Source organism: Bos grunniens, chromosome 1, assembly GCF_055505025.1.
Source record: "Bos grunniens cultivar Pamir isolate PY7600 chromosome 1, Bosgru_T2T1.0, whole genome shotgun sequence".
Classification (NCBI taxonomy): domain Eukaryota; kingdom Metazoa; phylum Chordata; class Mammalia; order Artiodactyla; family Bovidae; genus Bos; species Bos grunniens.
The window spans coordinates 27,290,731-27,307,012 of record NC_141165.1 but is presented as its reverse complement, the minus strand read 5'-3'; the positions used below and the strand labels follow the sequence as shown (position 1 = coordinate 27,307,012).

General features: G+C 42.8%; 1 long non-coding RNA gene and 1 pseudogene across 4 annotated transcripts in view; one reads left to right on the top strand and one right to left on the bottom strand.

Moving 5' to 3' along the window:
• The window catches only part of LOC147379173 (uncharacterized), a 47,133-nt gene extending 31,503 nt beyond the window's left edge, over positions 1 to 15,630 (bottom strand). Inside the window, exon 1 of one of the 3 annotated variants that reach the window (XR_015151234.1) lies at positions 14,986 to 15,630. This is a non-coding gene — a long non-coding RNA (uncharacterized LOC147379173). The remainder of the gene's footprint in view (positions 1 to 14,985) is intronic. The other 2 variants (XR_015151260.1, XR_015151229.1) reach the window with 2 other exon arrangements.
• Positions 8,182 to 10,879, top strand: LOC147379174 (trafficking protein particle complex subunit 1 pseudogene; annotated as a pseudogene). Its single transcript, XR_015151084.1, has one exon. The product of XR_015151084.1 is annotated as a trafficking protein particle complex subunit 1 pseudogene (transcript).
• Positions 15,631 to 16,282: the final 652 nt, after the last annotated feature.

Genomic DNA, 16,282 nt, shown 5'->3' with positions numbered 1-16,282 from the left:
GCTCCAATGCTTTGGCACCTGATGTGAAGAACTGACTTACTGGATAAAGATCCTGACACTAGCAATGACTGAGAGCAGAAGAAGAGGTCGACAGAGGATGAGATGGTTGTATAGCATCACTGACTCAGTGGACATGAATTTGAGCAAACTCTAGGTGATAGTGAAGGACAGGGAAGCCTGGCTTGATGCAGTTCATTGGGTTGCAAAGAGTTGGATATGTCTTAGTGACTGGACAACAAAAACAAAACTGCAGTTTCACCCTCTTCCAGAAATGTAATCTGAACCAACCAGCCTGGAATTTTCAGATCCAGCACCAGTAAAGTAATCTGTCACATTGGCCCTCTCCCTTTCTACCCCTCTTCCTCCATTCAAGAAGTGCCAGTCTGCGTGATAAAACCTTTGCCATTCATTTTCTTCTAAAATAGATGCCCTGGCCTAAAAATAATCCTTTCTTTTCTTTTGCTAATAGCTCTCTTTCCCCAGCATGGGGCTTCCAGGTGGTGCTAGAGGTAGAGAACCTGCCTACCAAAGCAGGAGACTTAAGAGCACAGGGTCTAATCCCTGGGTTGAGAAGTACCCCTGGAGTAGGAAATGGCAACCCACTCCAGTATTCTTGCCTTGAGAATCCATCCCATGGACAGAGGAGTCTGGTGGACTACAGTCCATGGGGTCTCAAAGAGTTGGACACCACTGAAGTGACTTAGCACTTAACCCTTTTCCCACCCTTCTTTCTATAAAAACCTTCCATTTTGTACAAATCCTTGGAGGTTCTTTTAGTTGCTAGATGAGGTTCTACCAAAATCATGAAGTGCCCAATGAAGCCAATTGTAATTCTTCAAATTTACTTGGTTGAATTTTGCTTTTAAACACTAGGCAGATAGATTAACGAAACAAAATTAGGAGCCCAGAAACTTATATATGTGAAAATTTATATATAATATATATATATATATATATTTATAGTTTATTATTGAGATGGTATTCTAAAAATGGATTATTCAGGGAATTCCCTGTAGGTCCAGTGATTACCACTTGGCACTTCTAAGACAGGAGGGAAGGGGGCAGGGCACAACCTTAAAAAGAATAACATAGCCTGAGGACATGACATAAACTGATTAGAACAAAGCAAGTCCTGTTGAGGTCCTTTAATGGACAGGAACCTGGTGGTCTGGAGTCAATGATAAGAAAGTAAAGGAGAGAGAAAGAGGCTGATATTCCTTGGTTAACGCAGAAAACCAGTAAAGTCCCTGACACTGGGTTTGCTCTGTTCACGAAGGCCTCGGGTGCCCTCTCAATGGGGTGAAGGCGCAGAGCACCTTCTCAAGAGGGTCTTAAAAGCCCGGGCAGGAAAGTGAACCCAGAGGGCCTCTGCGCTCCAAAGACATAGCCTGAGAGAGAGAGAGAGAAAGTAAGACAAGGGGACCAAAGCTCTGATGGATCAAAGGTGTTTTAATCAACATGGTGTGGGCATATATACTGTAGTTATTCTCAGCAAAGATAAAGATTAAAATTCCAGACTTACAAAACATAGGCGATCCATATTAAAGAGAGAGAGAGTTGTAAACAATCACTTTTACCATATGGTTCACAAAAAAGGAAGAGGGTACTTATCACTGTATTGAAAAACTAAGGAAGCAAATGCCTGGATCCCTCAGCCCCAGGAGAGGCTTGCCTCTCCTCTTAATTCCTGAATATTCAGGAATTAATAAGGAACAGAGGATTCCTGACAGATCCAAAACAGCACACAGGAAGCCTTCTGTTACATGCTTCCTAACAAAGTCCAAGATGGCAGATAAGTGGACTTCCGCTAGACCTTGAGCCTCAGCTTATCCTTATTGTAACACATCAACAAGCTAAATGACACACCTGCATGTGTCAAGACAATTCAAAGGCCAATCAAAAAGTTCAAAAAGTAGGCAGTGGTCCAATTCCTGGGCACCTCCCCCAATTAGCTGGAATACTTTCCCCACTCATTAGCCTATGAAATTACCCACTCCAGGAGGAAAAGGGGAAGACAGAGGATGAGATGGCTGGATGGCATCACTGTCTCGATGGACGTGAGTCTCAGTGAACTCCGGGAGTTGGTGATGGACAGGGAGGCCTGGCGTGCTGCGATTCATGGGGTCGCAGAGTCGGACACGACTGAGCGACTGATCTGATCTGATCTGATCTGATGAAAACTGACAGGCTTCCCAGGTGGCAAAGTGGTAAAGATTCTGCCTGCCAATGTAGGACACACAAGAGATGTGGGTTTGATCCTGGAGTCAGGAAGATCCTCTGGAGAAGGAAATGGCAATCCACTCCAGTATTTTTGCCTAGAGAATCCCATGGACAGATTCTGGGGACTACAATTCATGGGGTTGCCAATAGTCACACATGACTGAGCACGTCCACACACATAAAAAAGACAACCTCATACCTTGGTGCTGTTCTCACATTCTGACATGGCCCACACTTTGAAGTGTGTTTTTCTATAAATAAATCTACCTATTGCTTTGTCTCTCACTGAATGCCTTTGGTGATGAGACATCAAGAACCTAAGCCTTGGGCTCTTGGGCTTCCCTGATGGCTCAGTGGTAAAGAATCTCCTGACAATGCTGGAGATACAGGTTCGAGCCCTGGTCTGGGAAGATCCCGCATGCTACAGGGCAACTAAGCCTGTGTGCCACAGCTACTGAGCCTGTGCTCTAGAGCTCATGCTCTGTAACAAAAGTCATAGCAATGAGAAGCCCAAGAACCTCAACTAGAGAGTAGCTTCTGCTCAAAGCAATAAAGGACCAGCACACCCAAAAATAAATAAATAAAAGTATTTTTTAAAAAAGAGAGAGAGAACCTGAGCTTTTTTTTTTTTCACTTTGTTTATTTTTTTTAATTGAAGGATAATTGCCTTACAGAATTTTGTGGTTTTCTGTCATATATCAAGAATCAGTCATAGGTTCACTGATGTCCCCACCCTCCCAAGCCTCTCTCCCATCTCCTGCCCTATCCCATCCTTCTAGATTGTCACAGAGCCCTTGTTTGAGTTCCCTAAGTCATATAGCAAATTCCCATTGGCTATCTACTTTAGGGGACTGGAATGCAAAAGTAGGAGGTCAAGAGAAACCTGGAGTAACAGGCAAGTTTGGCCTTGGAGTACAAAATGAAGCAGGGCAAAGGCTAACAGAGTTTTGCCAAGAAAACACACTGGTCAGGGCAAATATTCTCTTCCAACAACATATGAGAGAACTCTACACATGGACATCACCAGATGGTCAATACCAAAATCAGATTCTTTGCAGCTAGAGATGGAAAAGCTCTATATAGTTAGCAAAAATAAGACCAGGAGCTGACTGTAGCTCAGATCATGAACTCATTATTGCAAAATTCAGACTTAAATTGAAGAAAGTAGGGAAAACCACTAGACCATTCAGGTATGACCTATTTCAAATCCCTTATGATTATACAGTTAAAGTGACAAATAGATTCAAGGGATTAGATCTGATAGAGTACCTGAAGAACTATGGATGGACGTTTGTGACATTGTACAGGAGACAGTGATCAAGACCACCCCAAGAAAAAGAAATGCAAAAAGGCAAAATGGTTGTCTGAGGAGGCCTTACAAATAGCTGAGAAAAGAAGAGAAGCAAAAGGCAAAGGAGAAAAGGAAAGACATACCCATCTGAATGCAGAGTTCCAAAGAACACCAAGGAGAGATAAGAATGCCTTCCTAAGAGATTAATGGTAAAAAAATAGAGAAAAATAACATAATGGGAAAAACTAGAGATTTCTTCAAGAAAATTAGAGATACCAAGGAAACACTTCATGCAAAGATGGGCTCAATAAAGGACAGAAAGAGCAAGGACCTAACAGAAGCAGATGTTAAGAAGAGGTGGCAAGAATACACAAAAGAACTATACAAAAAAGATCTTAATGACCCAAATAAACATGAGGGTGTGATCACTCATGTAGAGCCAGACATCCTGGAATGTGAAGTCAAGGGGGCCTTAGGAAGCATGACTACGAACAAAGCGAGTGGAGGTGATGGCATTCCAGCTGAGCTATTTCAAACACTGTGAAAGTGCTGCACTCAATATGCCAGCAAATATGGAAAACTCAGCAGTGGCCACAGGACTGGAAAAGGTCAGTTTTCATTCCAATCCTAAAGAAAGGCAATGCCTAAGAATGTTCAAACTACCGTACAATTGTACTCATCTCACAATCTAGCAAAGTAATAATTAAAATTCTCCAAGCCAGGCTTCAACAGTACATGAACTGAGAACAACTTCCAGATGTTCAAGCTGGATTTAGAAAAGGCAGAGGAACCAGAGATCAAATTGCCAACATCTGTTGGATCATAGAAAGAGCAAGAGGGTTTCCAAAAAACATCTGCTTTATTGACTATGCCAAAGCCTTTGACTATGTGGATCATGACAAACTGTGGAAAATTCTGAAAGAGATGGGAATACCAGACCACCTTACCTACCTCCTGAGAAGTCTGTATGCAGGTCAAGAAGCAATAGTTAGAACTGGACATGGAACAATGGACTGGTTTCAAAATGGAAAATGAGTATGTCAAGGCTGTATATTGTCATCCCGTTCATTTAACTTACATGCAGAGTACACCATGCAAAATGCTGGACTGGATGATATACAAACTGGAATCAAGATTGCCAGGAGAAATATCAATAACCTCTTTTGTGCAGATGATACCCTTATGATACCACCCTTACGGCAGAAAGTGAAAAAGAACTAAAGAGCCTCTTGATGACAGTGAAAGAGGAGAGTGAAACTCAACATTCAAAAGACTAAGATCATGGCATCCAGTCCCATCGCTTCATGGCAAATAGATGGGGGGAAAGTGAAAACAGTGACATACTTTATTTTCTTGGGCTCCAAAATCACTGCAGATGGTGACTGCAGCCATGAAATTAAAAGACAGTTGCTCCTTGGAAGAAAAGCTATGACCAACCTGCTGCTGCTGCTAAGTCACTTCAGTCGTGTCCGACTCTGTGCGACCCCGTAGACAGCAGCCTACCAGGCTCCCCCATCCCTAGGATTCTCCAGGCAAGAACACTGGAGTAGGTTGCCATTTCCTTCTCCAATGCATGAAAGTGAAAAGTGAAAGTGAAGTCGCTCAGTCGTGTCCGACTTTTAGCGACCCCATGGACTGCAGCCCACCAGGCTCCTCCGTCCATGGGATTTTCCAGACCAACCAAGACAGTATATTAAAAAAACAGAGACATTACTTTGATGACGAAGGTCAGTCTAGTCAAAGCTATGGTTTTTCCAGTAGTCATATATGGATGTGAGAGTTGGAGCATAAAGAAAGCTGAGCGCCAAAGAATTTATGCTTTTGAACTGTGGTGTTGGAGAAGACTCTTGAGAGTCCCTTGGTTGCAAGGAGATCAACCCAGTCAATCTGAAAGGAAATCAGTCCTGAATATTCATTGGAAAGACTGATACTGAAGCTGAAGCTCCAATACTTTGGCCACCTGATTGGAAGAACTGACTCATTGGAAAGGACCCTGAGGCAAGGAAAGATTGAAGGCAGGAGGAGAAGGGAACCACAGAGGATGAGATGGTTAGATGGCGTCACTGACTCGATGGACATGAGTTTGAGCAAGCTTTGGGAGTTGGTGATGGACTGGGAGGCCTGGTGTGCTGTAGTCCATGGGGTCACAAAGAGTCGGACATGACTGAGGAACTGAACTAACTGACCGCCTTCCTATCTCAGTACTAGAAGAGAATATGGTAGGATTTTTGTATTTTGCTGTGGACAAGCCTTACTCAATATGGTGAAACAAATGCAAAAATAAATAGATAAAAGCAAAACACTATAAAAGAAAATGATAAGAAATTCCAGAGGAGCCTGGCAGGCTACAGTCCATAGGGTCTCAAGGAACCCGACACGATTGAGGGCAGGAGGAATGGGGCAAAAGAGGATTAGATAGTTGGATGGCATTACTGACTCAATGGACATGAGTTTGAGCAAACTCCAAGAGATAATGAAAGACAGGAAGGTATGGCATGCTGCAGTCCATGGGGTGGCAAAGAGTTGGACACAACTTAGCACCTAAAAAACAATACAAAACGGTACATCTATTGAGAGGAACTGGCAATGTCTATCAAAACAACAAGTACATCTGCCCTTTGATCCAGCAATTCTGCTTTTAAATATTTATACAGCAACCTTGCATGAAAAAAAAAAATGTAATGCAGCCAAAGTTATTCATTGCAGCCTTGTTTCTAACAGCAAAAGGGCAGGAACACCAAAATATTCATAATAAATTGATTTGTTAAATTATGACTTATCTTTAAAATGAAATGCTATGTACCTGTTAGAAGGAATGAAGGAGCTCACTCCAAGTTATAATATGGAATTATTTCTAAGATATGTTATTAAGGGGAAAATAATGTATTTAAGCTGCTAACATTTGTGCCTTTTTTTTTAAAAAAAGAATAACATATATGTTTGGAAAGTACACAGACTATTTCTGGAAGGATGTATGTAAAGATAGTAAGAGTGGCTGCCTCTGTGGATCAGAACTGAGGTGCTAGAGGGAAAGGGATAGAAGAGATTTTGTTTTCACTGTATATTCTTTTTCTGTTTGATTGTTTTTGTCTTTTTCTTTTTCAGTTTTTCTTGTTTTTTTTTTTCTTTTCCTGTTTTCCTTTTTCTAAAATTTTTTTTCATTTTTTTCCTTTGAAAATTTTCTTTTTTTTCTTTTTACTGTATTCTTTTATACTCTTTCAGTTTTTATATTGTACATGTTATTTTTAAAATAGATTATAATTGAAAGCATGGGATGGAATTTTTATATATATGCTTGTGCAAGTATAGAAAATAGCCATTCTCACCATCTGGTAACAAATGGTGGGGGAGGGGATTTGAGCTGAGGCTTTACTTTTTACTGTGATACTCTGCCATATTGTTTCAATGTGCTACATTAAGCATATACAGTTTTTCTAATTAAAAAAATTAATAATAGTTTCCTCACAGAAAAATGTTGGTACAAAGCTGAAAAGACTATCTGCAGAATCCAGAGTAATTTGTCAGGGGAGTTCCACCTTGGTAGGGAATTTCAGACCAGATGGGTCTTTAGACAGCTTTCAACATAACGCATTCCTTAGATCTATGATCTGTAACTCTTGGTCAGATCAGATCAGATCAGTCGCTCAGTCGTGTCCGACTCTTTGCGACCCCATGAATCGCAGCACGCCAGGCCTCCCTGTCCATCACCAACTCCCGGAGTTCACTCAGACTCACGTCCATTGAGTCAGTGATGCCATCCAGCCATCTCATCCTCTGTCATCCCTTTCTCCTCCTGCCCCCAATCCCTCCCAGCATCAGAGTCTTTTCCAATGAGTCAACTCTTCGCATGAGGTGGCCAAAGTACTGGAGTTTCAGCTTTAGCATCATTCCTTCCAAAGACATCCCAGGGCTGATCTTCAGAATGGACTGGTTGGATCTCCTTGCAGTCCAAGGGACTCTCAAGAGTCTTCTCCAACACCATAGTTCAAAAGCATCAATTCTTCGGCGCTCAGACTGGCCTTAATTTCTCACCTGGATTATAAGCTCCTTAAGGTCAGAGAGTCTCAGTTTTGCTTTAAAACAAACAAACATTTTCCTCATCTTTTAATACAAAGTTACATAAACTTGCCAAATAGTCTCACTTGAATGTTGGGATGTCTATTTTTTCACAGCTGACACAGTGCAGATTCAGTGCCAGGAGCTGTTAAGGTCACATACTGTTGTTCTAACCTTTGCTATTACGAAGAGAAGTATAATACAATTATCCTGGTAAAGAAGGCTTAGTCAGCACATCTTGCTTTGGGTGTGGTAAAACAAGAATTTATTTGTTCAAAGTCAGTGGACCAAGAAGGGTTGGCCAGCACATTGTCATGATCTCAATTTACACAACACCAACAATGGGACTGTAGGTCTGGAGCCTGGGGCTTTTCCCTGGGCACCCATTTGGGTCCCTAATTATCATTGATTCTTTTGGTACCAAAGTAAAAAGTTGTAACTTTTTTGGGGCTGTGCTACGTGGCACTCAGGATCTTAGTTCCCATTTATTATTGTTGGTCAGTCACTAAGTCGTGTCCAACTCTTTGTCACTCCATGGACTGCAGCATGCCAGGCTTCCCTGTCCTCCACTATCTCCTGAAGTTTGTTCAAACTCATGTCCATTGAGTCAGTGATGCTATCTAACCTCTGCTACCCCCTTCTCGTTTTGCCTTCAATCATTACCCAGCATCAGGCTCTTTTCCAATGAGTTGGCTCTTCACATCAAGTGGCCAAAGTATTGGAGCTTCAGCTTCAGCATCAGTCCTTCCAATGAATATTCAAGGTTGATTTCCTTTAGGATTGACTGGTTTGATCTCCTTGCTGTCCAAGAGACTCTCAAGAATCTTTTCTAGCACCGCAATTTGAAGGCATCAGTTCTTCAGCACTCAACCTTTTTTATGGTCCAACTCTCACATCGGTAGTTCCCAGACTAAGGATCAAACTCACACTAACTGCAGTGGAAGTGCAGAATTAACCCACTGGACTGCCAGGGAATTCCCACAGAACTTACACTTAATATGTACTGAATGAATGACTGCAGTAGTGTATGAATACATGCTCAAATGAATAGATGGGTAAATAAATGCATAAATACATGCATTAATTCATGAAACACCTTCTCATGGGGGCGGACAGACATACTATGTATGGGTCATGGACACGGACAGACTGCGAAAGTAGAGAGAGGATGTATCAAGTGACAGGCATTCAGAGCAGTTCTAATGATGGTCCACAACCTGCACCTATTTGACCAGAATGGAGTGTGTCTGCATTACAGCAAGTGGACTGAAGAAGCAAGCGGGGATCCCCAAGAAGGCGGCCTACAAGCTGACGTGTGGGATGCTCTTCTTTACCTACTCCTTTGTTTGCAAGATGTCCCCGCCAGACATGAAGGACAGCTTTCTGGACTTCCAAACTAGTCGTTACAAGTTCCACTACTACAAGACACTCACTGGGATCGAGGGTGGTCATGAATACTGATTGGGTGTGGGGCCCAGCTGAGAGGTGCCTCACCGCACCCACAGTGTGCTGTAAGTTCAGCTGGTGGTGAAGAATCCCCTGTGCCCTCTGGGCCAAACTGTGCCAGGTGATCGCTTCCTCTTCTGACTGGTCTCCCACGTCCATCCGTTCTGTGCCCTTCTTCTCTGCCTGGTTGGGCAGAGAAGAAGGCAGCACTCTATATCACCCTTCAGAAGAATTCCTGTCCATTCCCAGCCCTTTCTAACCTGTTTTGTCTAGGGCCCCCTACTGAAAGCCTGCCCCACCTCAGACCCCTCTAGCCGTCCAGGAAAACAGCCTTAGGCCCTCCCTGGTACCCTCCGGCACAGAAAGGAAGCCTACTGGGGTCCCTATACCTCCAAACCAGGCTCTCTCTCCAGATTTATTCCCTACCTGATGCTGCGCAAAGCACCAAATAAAGTTTTCATCACCCTAAAAAAAAAAAAAAGCAGAGGTAGACACAATGAGCACAATGAGCCCAAAACTGGGGCGCTTCCTGTTAGGACCAAAAATGGCCCCACCTCCTGGTCAATGCCCAAGACTGTCCCCACATAGCACAGGGTCACAGCCTTAAGTGGGTGCTTACCACATATGGGTCCCTACAAAAGAAGCTTTTATCCTTCCTAAGGGCTACTACTTCAAAAAATACCTACCTAAGCCTCCTGATTCTCAAAGAGATAAAAATTGATGCTGAAAGTTCAGCTTCTCTGTACACCAGTACCAAATCAAATCTCAGAGACAGAGTTTGAGGGGAAGTAGAAAAGAGTCGCTTTATTGCTTTGCCAGGCAAAAGTGGAGATAGCAGCCTAACGCCCTCAAAACAATGTGTCTTAACTTGGGGAAGATAGTGACAGGTTTTATAGTAAAAGAGGGAGTAATCGGCTTGTGGACATTCTTCTGATGGATTTGTGGTGAGGTAAGTAGGAGTCAACAATGTCAGCCTTCAGGTTTAAATGACCTGGGGTCTTCCTGCTTGCAGGCAGCATACCGTAACTTTTCCCACCTGGAGGGGGTTTCAGTATCCACAAAATAGCTCAAAGGTGTTGTTGTGGGTTTCGTTGATGGGGAAATGATACCTTGTCCCAAGGCTGCTCATGACTGTTTCTTTCTCCCTGGTCTCACGTCCCCTCCAGTCCCTAAATGACAACTGCTTAAATCTGCCCATTGAAACTCAGGGAAGGTCCTGGAGGCTGAATGAAGGTTGTTTCCTATTATCAAAAAAATGGGTGAAATGAAAAGGCTTTGTGCTCAGGAGCCCCACAGGGCTCTGCAGGGTATGAAATATATTTGCATAACAGTGCAAACAAGTAAAACGTTGCATTAAACGGTTGCTTCATTTGTTCAACCAATATTAACTGTGAAACTCTTAGGAACTCCAGGGAAACAAAAATAAATTACACATTCTTTGCCATCTAGGAACTCTACATTTCATTTTCTGGACAGTTTCCCAATTTTAGCATAAAATGATATATTTTAGACCTGTGGTAATCTTTTCATCTTCATATATTTCCCTTTACCAAATGTATGTAAATTTGGGGATGTTAAGGAATTATTTCAGGGCTTCCCTGGATACTCACATAGGAAAGAACTTGCCTGCAATGCGGGAGACCAGGGTTCAATTCCTGGGTTGGGAAAATCCCCTGGAAAAGGGAATGGCTACCCACTGCAGTATTTTTGCTGGAAAATCCCATGGACAGAGGAGCCTAGTGGGCTACAGTCCATGGGGTCACAAAGAGTACAACACGACTGAGTGACTGACACTTTCTTTAAGGAATTATTTAATTCCAAGGTCTGAATTGACAATAAATTGCCTAATTCTACAGAAAAAAAAAATTGTTTTCTCCATATTTGACTCTTTATGATTCAATATTCTATCCCCAATTTTTTTTTCTCCACAGCAGGAAACATGTCCAAGTGTCATCATATCCAAAAAAAATTTTAATCTCTGTTTCATTCTCTCCTTCTCTTTCTCTTCCTCTCATACAAATGTATACACTCACACACATACACACCATACCAACAGCAAATGGCAATTACAGTCCAAAAGCTTACAAAGTCCAAAATGTGGTCAAGATAAATAATTATATGAAATGCTCCTTTGGGCTTCCCTAGTGGTCCAGTGTTAAGAATCCCCCTTGCAATGCAGGGGACGCTGGTTTGATCCCTGGTCTGGGAGATCCCTCATGCCATGGAGCAACTAAGTCTGTGTGCCACTACTACTGAGCCCAGGAACTGCAGCCACTGAAGTCCTTGTGGCTAGAGCCCAGGCTCCACGACAAGAGAAGCCACCACAATGAGAAGCTTGTGTCCCACAAGGAAGAGCAGCCTCCACTCACGGCAACCAGAGAAAGCCCAAGTGCAGCAGCAAAGACCCACTACAGCCAAAAAATAAAAACTAAAATCTTTTTTAAAAAAGAAAGAAAAGTTAAACTAAAAAAAAAATGCCACTTTGACAAAAGGTATCCAGAATCACCTATTAAATTGGCAAAGTTTTCTTTTTTTAATACGAATGCTCAGTGTTACTGTTGTCCAAGATGCTCATTTGGCAAATTCCTACTGGTGGCAATATAAATTGGGAAAACTCTTGGAAGAGTACTGGGCCATCCATCTTGAAAGCCTTAGCAATATTCCCGCCCTATGTCCTTGTGATCTCACTTCTCACAACAAGGAGGTGAATCAAAAGAAATTATCCTTTATTCCTAGACTATAATCCCAAAACATTTAAAAAAATATTTTAAAACAGCAAACCCATCCCTTCTCCACATCCTGTAGGCTTTAATCTCTTTTCTTGCTTTTCTCCATATTGCATATTATATACTCATGTGTTTGTCTGTGTTTCCTCCCCACTGCTCACAAAGAATCAAAGCAAATGGTGTCCTTAATGCCCTTGAATAATTCCTTACACATAGTAGGTACTCATATATATCCTTTTAACTAATAAATTATTTATAATAGTGAAAATTAAAACAAATGCAAAAACTAGAGTAATAATGATTAAGTACATTTTGGCAGTCCTTTGGTTATTTTAAAGTTATTACAAATGTAATTATAAGAACTATATCCTTCCTATCCCCTCAACCTCTTCAGAGCAGTTCTTCAGAGCTGTCTAAAACATTGTCTCCCAGGCTATAGTCCTCGTTTTGCCCCAAATAAAACTTGACTCACAGCACTAAAAAAAAAAAAAAAGAATTGTATAACTTGGAAAATAGATATATTACTTTTTTTCTTTTTAAAAGTTTTTTACTGGAGTATAGTTGATTTACAATGTTGTGTTAGTTTCAGGTATACAGCAAAGTGATTCTATTATACATATATCTACTCTTTTTTAGATTGTTTTCCTATATAGGCCTTTATAGAGTATTGAGTTCCCTGTGCTATACAGCAGGTCCTTATTAGTTATCTATTTTATATATAGTAATATGTATATGTCAAACCCAATCTTCCAATTTATCCCTGCCTCCTTACACCCTGGTAACCATAAGTTTGTTTTCCACATCTGTAACTCTTGAAAATAGATATACTGTTAAGGAGGAAATGAAAATGCATAATAGTATGTAGGTGTGGTAGATTGTTACAGTAATGATCCCAATGAGCTATACCTGCCTATATCTGGATTTTCATTAAATCCCCTCTCACACTGACTCTGGGTTTTCCCATATGACTTGTTTTGTATGATGGGACATCAGCTAAGATGATCCAACAGCAGCTTAAAAACTGTTTGTGCACTGGGTCTTGACCTCTCTCTCTTGTTGCTTCTGGAACCCTGCTACCTAGGTAGCATGCTGGAAATAAACGACCCAGCCCATAGCCAGTGCCAGACACTGAATGTCTTATTCATAAAATAAGGTCATATTATATAGCATCCAGCTCCAGTTGGGCCACCAGAAGACTTCAGTGGCATGTATGATCCTAGTTGATAATACCAGAAGAAATGCCCAGTTGAGCTCTGCTCAAACTGATGACTCACAGTATTGTGAGCCAGTGAAAGGGTTGTAGTATTAAGCACTAAGTTTTGAGGTAGTGTAATCAAATACGTGCTTTGTTGAAATAGGTGTGCATATGTAGGACAAAAGTATCAGTACTGTTTACACAGAAAGAACTCATGGCAATCCTGTGATGAAATAAACTCAGGTGAGGAGAACGTAGGTGTGACTGACCAGGCAAGACTCTGCCAGTACAGGGATCACCATATTCTAGAGAAAAAAACAGCCACAGAAACAAGCACACAAAGGAGTACAAAGGTTCTGTTTAGAGTGGTGGAAAAGTTTTGGAGCGACTTTTGGTGGTCCAGTGGTTAAGTATCCACCTCGCATTGCAGGGGACATGGATATAAGGTCCCACATGCCCTGTTGCAACCGAGTCCTTGGCTGCAACTACTGAACCCTTGAATTTTGGAGCCTGCACACCACAACTGGAGAACTAGAGAGTTCACAACTAAAGAGTCTGTGTGCCACAGAGAAATATCTCTCATGCTGCAACTACCACCTAACACAGCCAAATTTTAAAAAAAGTTTTGGAGTTAGTAGTGACAGTTCTACAGCATTGTGAATGTAATTAATTATTGTATAATTTAAAAATGGTTAGTTAAAATGGCACATTTAGAGGAGTTCCCTGGCAGTCCAGTGGTTAGGATCACATGATCCCACTGAAGGGGGCACTGGTTCAATCCCTGGTCATTAAACTAAGATCCCACAAGACCCCAGGTTCGGTCAGAAAACCCCACAAAATAGCAAAATAAAAAAAAGTGAAGTGAAAGTCACTCAGTTGTGCCCAACTGTTTGCAGCCCCATGGAATTCTCCAAACCAGAATACTGGAGTGGGTAGTCTTTCTGTTTTCCAGGGGATCTCCCCAACCCAGAGATCAAACCCAGGTCTCCTGCACTGCAGGCAGATTCTTTACCAGGTGAGGCACTAGGGAAGCCCAAGAATACTGGAGTGGATCCCCTTCTCCAGGGGATCCTCCCAACTGTAACAGGAGGGAAAGGGGCAGGGCACAACTTTTGAAAGAATGACATAGCCCAAGGACACAGCATAAAGCGATTAGACCTAGATTCTCAATCAGCAAATGAAACGACACACCCAAAGGTGCCAAGACAATTTCAAGGCACTGTTAAAAGACGAAGGCGTGGGCAGTGGCCCAAATCCTGGAAATCTCTGCCCCTTCCCAAAAATAGTTGGAATAATCCTTCCACTCATTAGCATATGAAATTACCCAGCCTATAAAAACTAACCACACCAAATTTCGGGGTTGCACTTCCCTCTGCAACAGCGCACACTCTGTCTGTGGAGTGTGCTTCTCTCTGACTCTGAAAGAATCCATTTACCTATCACTTTGTCTCTCACTGAATTCTTTCTGCAATGAAACTTCAAGAACCTGAGCTTCATTAGGTCCTGAAACCAGGTACCATGGGTTTGACTGGGTTTGAGTCCCAGCCACATGGGTTCAAGTCCCAAGCAGGGTTTTGGCTGGGTTCGAGTCCCTGCACATAGGTTCAAGTCCCAATCTGTGGTAAATGGTTTCACAACCCAGGGATTGAACCCAGGTCTCCCACATTGCAGGCAGATTCTTTACCAGCTGAACTATCAGGGAAGCCCAAGAATACTGGAGTGGGTAGCCTATTCCTTCTCCAGTGGATCTTCCCAACCCAGGAATCGAACCAGGTCTCCTGCATTGCAGGTGGATTCTTTGCCAGCTGAGTTACCAGGGAAGTCCCTAAAAAAAAAAAAAAAACCCCGCAAAACCATATAAGCAAAGTCACCTATCTCAAACTTCCTCCAAAGATGGCAATCTTTCCTTTACACACAATATAATCATCGGTTCCTTAGCCACTGTGAACCGCTCTCACAGGCTAAGTGCTGAGCTCTCAGGCTGAGTGATGCAACCGGTCCTGCCATCCTTTCAACAATCCTGAATGCTGTGATGGGGTGGTGGAACTTACCTTCTTCAAAGGAACCACATGCCAGTTGGCCAGATCGCCACACCATTAATCAGTCTCCTCCGTGAGGCACCCAGGCACTCTGTGCACTTATAGCCACTCCCGAGACCAAGAATATTCTTGTTTCCAGGTTTCCTTGCCTCCTGCAGCAAGGTGTGACAGTCACAGCCATCAGCTAGTACTCACCCCTTTGCCCTTTGTGCTATGCCAACCTTGGCTTTAGATAGCTTTATGCAATCAATGAGCAACATGTCTGGCTGAAACCTTCTGCAGAGGAAAGAAGGTAATTACCCAGGCACTTCACTCTCATTCTCTTAAAGAAGGAGCTCTTCTGCAGGGTCCAGGGACCCCCTAGTTTCCTGCATAGGGCCAGGGTTTGGGTGATAAGAGAGCCCTCTCACTGTGTTTGCCCAGTGGCTTTTATCCTAAAGTCGGATCTGTTGGCACTGACTCATCCTTCCCTTGAGGCACCGATACTGAGTATTAGGCCAAGGCAGCCGCCGAGAAATACTGGCGGGGCTTGGAGCTTTCTCTCTTCCTCTGGGGATCCTGCCCCAGCCCAGACCTGCCTGCCAATCTCAGCTTTCCTCAGTGCCTGTGCAGCTCAGCTCTGGGTTTTTGACCTTTTTGCTTCTGGACACAAGTGAATATCTTACTGATTTCCCCACTCCTCATCTTTGTGTGCTGTCTTCAGCCCTTCTTTCTGGGAGCTGCTTCACCTCTGCTCCAGGGTCTGGGTAATTCCCCTTCTAATTCAATTAGATGACCTGATTCTTTCCCACTTCCTCTTTCCTTCCATTGTTATGCAGGCGTGGAGAGCTGGATTAGGTAGCAGGGTGACTCCACAGCTCTCTTCCGGGTTCTGCCTCTGCCCTTGAGGTCTCACTTCCAACAAGCCCCACACCCCCTCCACACTAACTTCCCACCTGCAAAATCTGGAACAAAGGAGCTGAGAGTGTGGGAGGACATGAACAAGGAGGCTTTGGCTGAGGCAGGGGAGAGGAGGAAAAAGTTGCCCTCTTAGGACCCCTGGCTGGGTATGAAAATGAAACTGGCAAAGACAGGTTAACAAGAAAACTGCATACAACTTTTAATACATTTTTATTTAATTCATCAAGTGAAAGAAGACGTGATCAGAGCAGGAAGCTTTTCCATCTTTTAGGCAAATAATGAATGTGTGAAGAATTGACAAGACAGAGGGTTTGGGCTAGGAGTAGTAAATGGCCAAGAAGTAACTAGGAAGATACGGGGTTAGCTTAACACAGTTTGTTTATATAGCCTCTGCCCCAAATTCACTGTT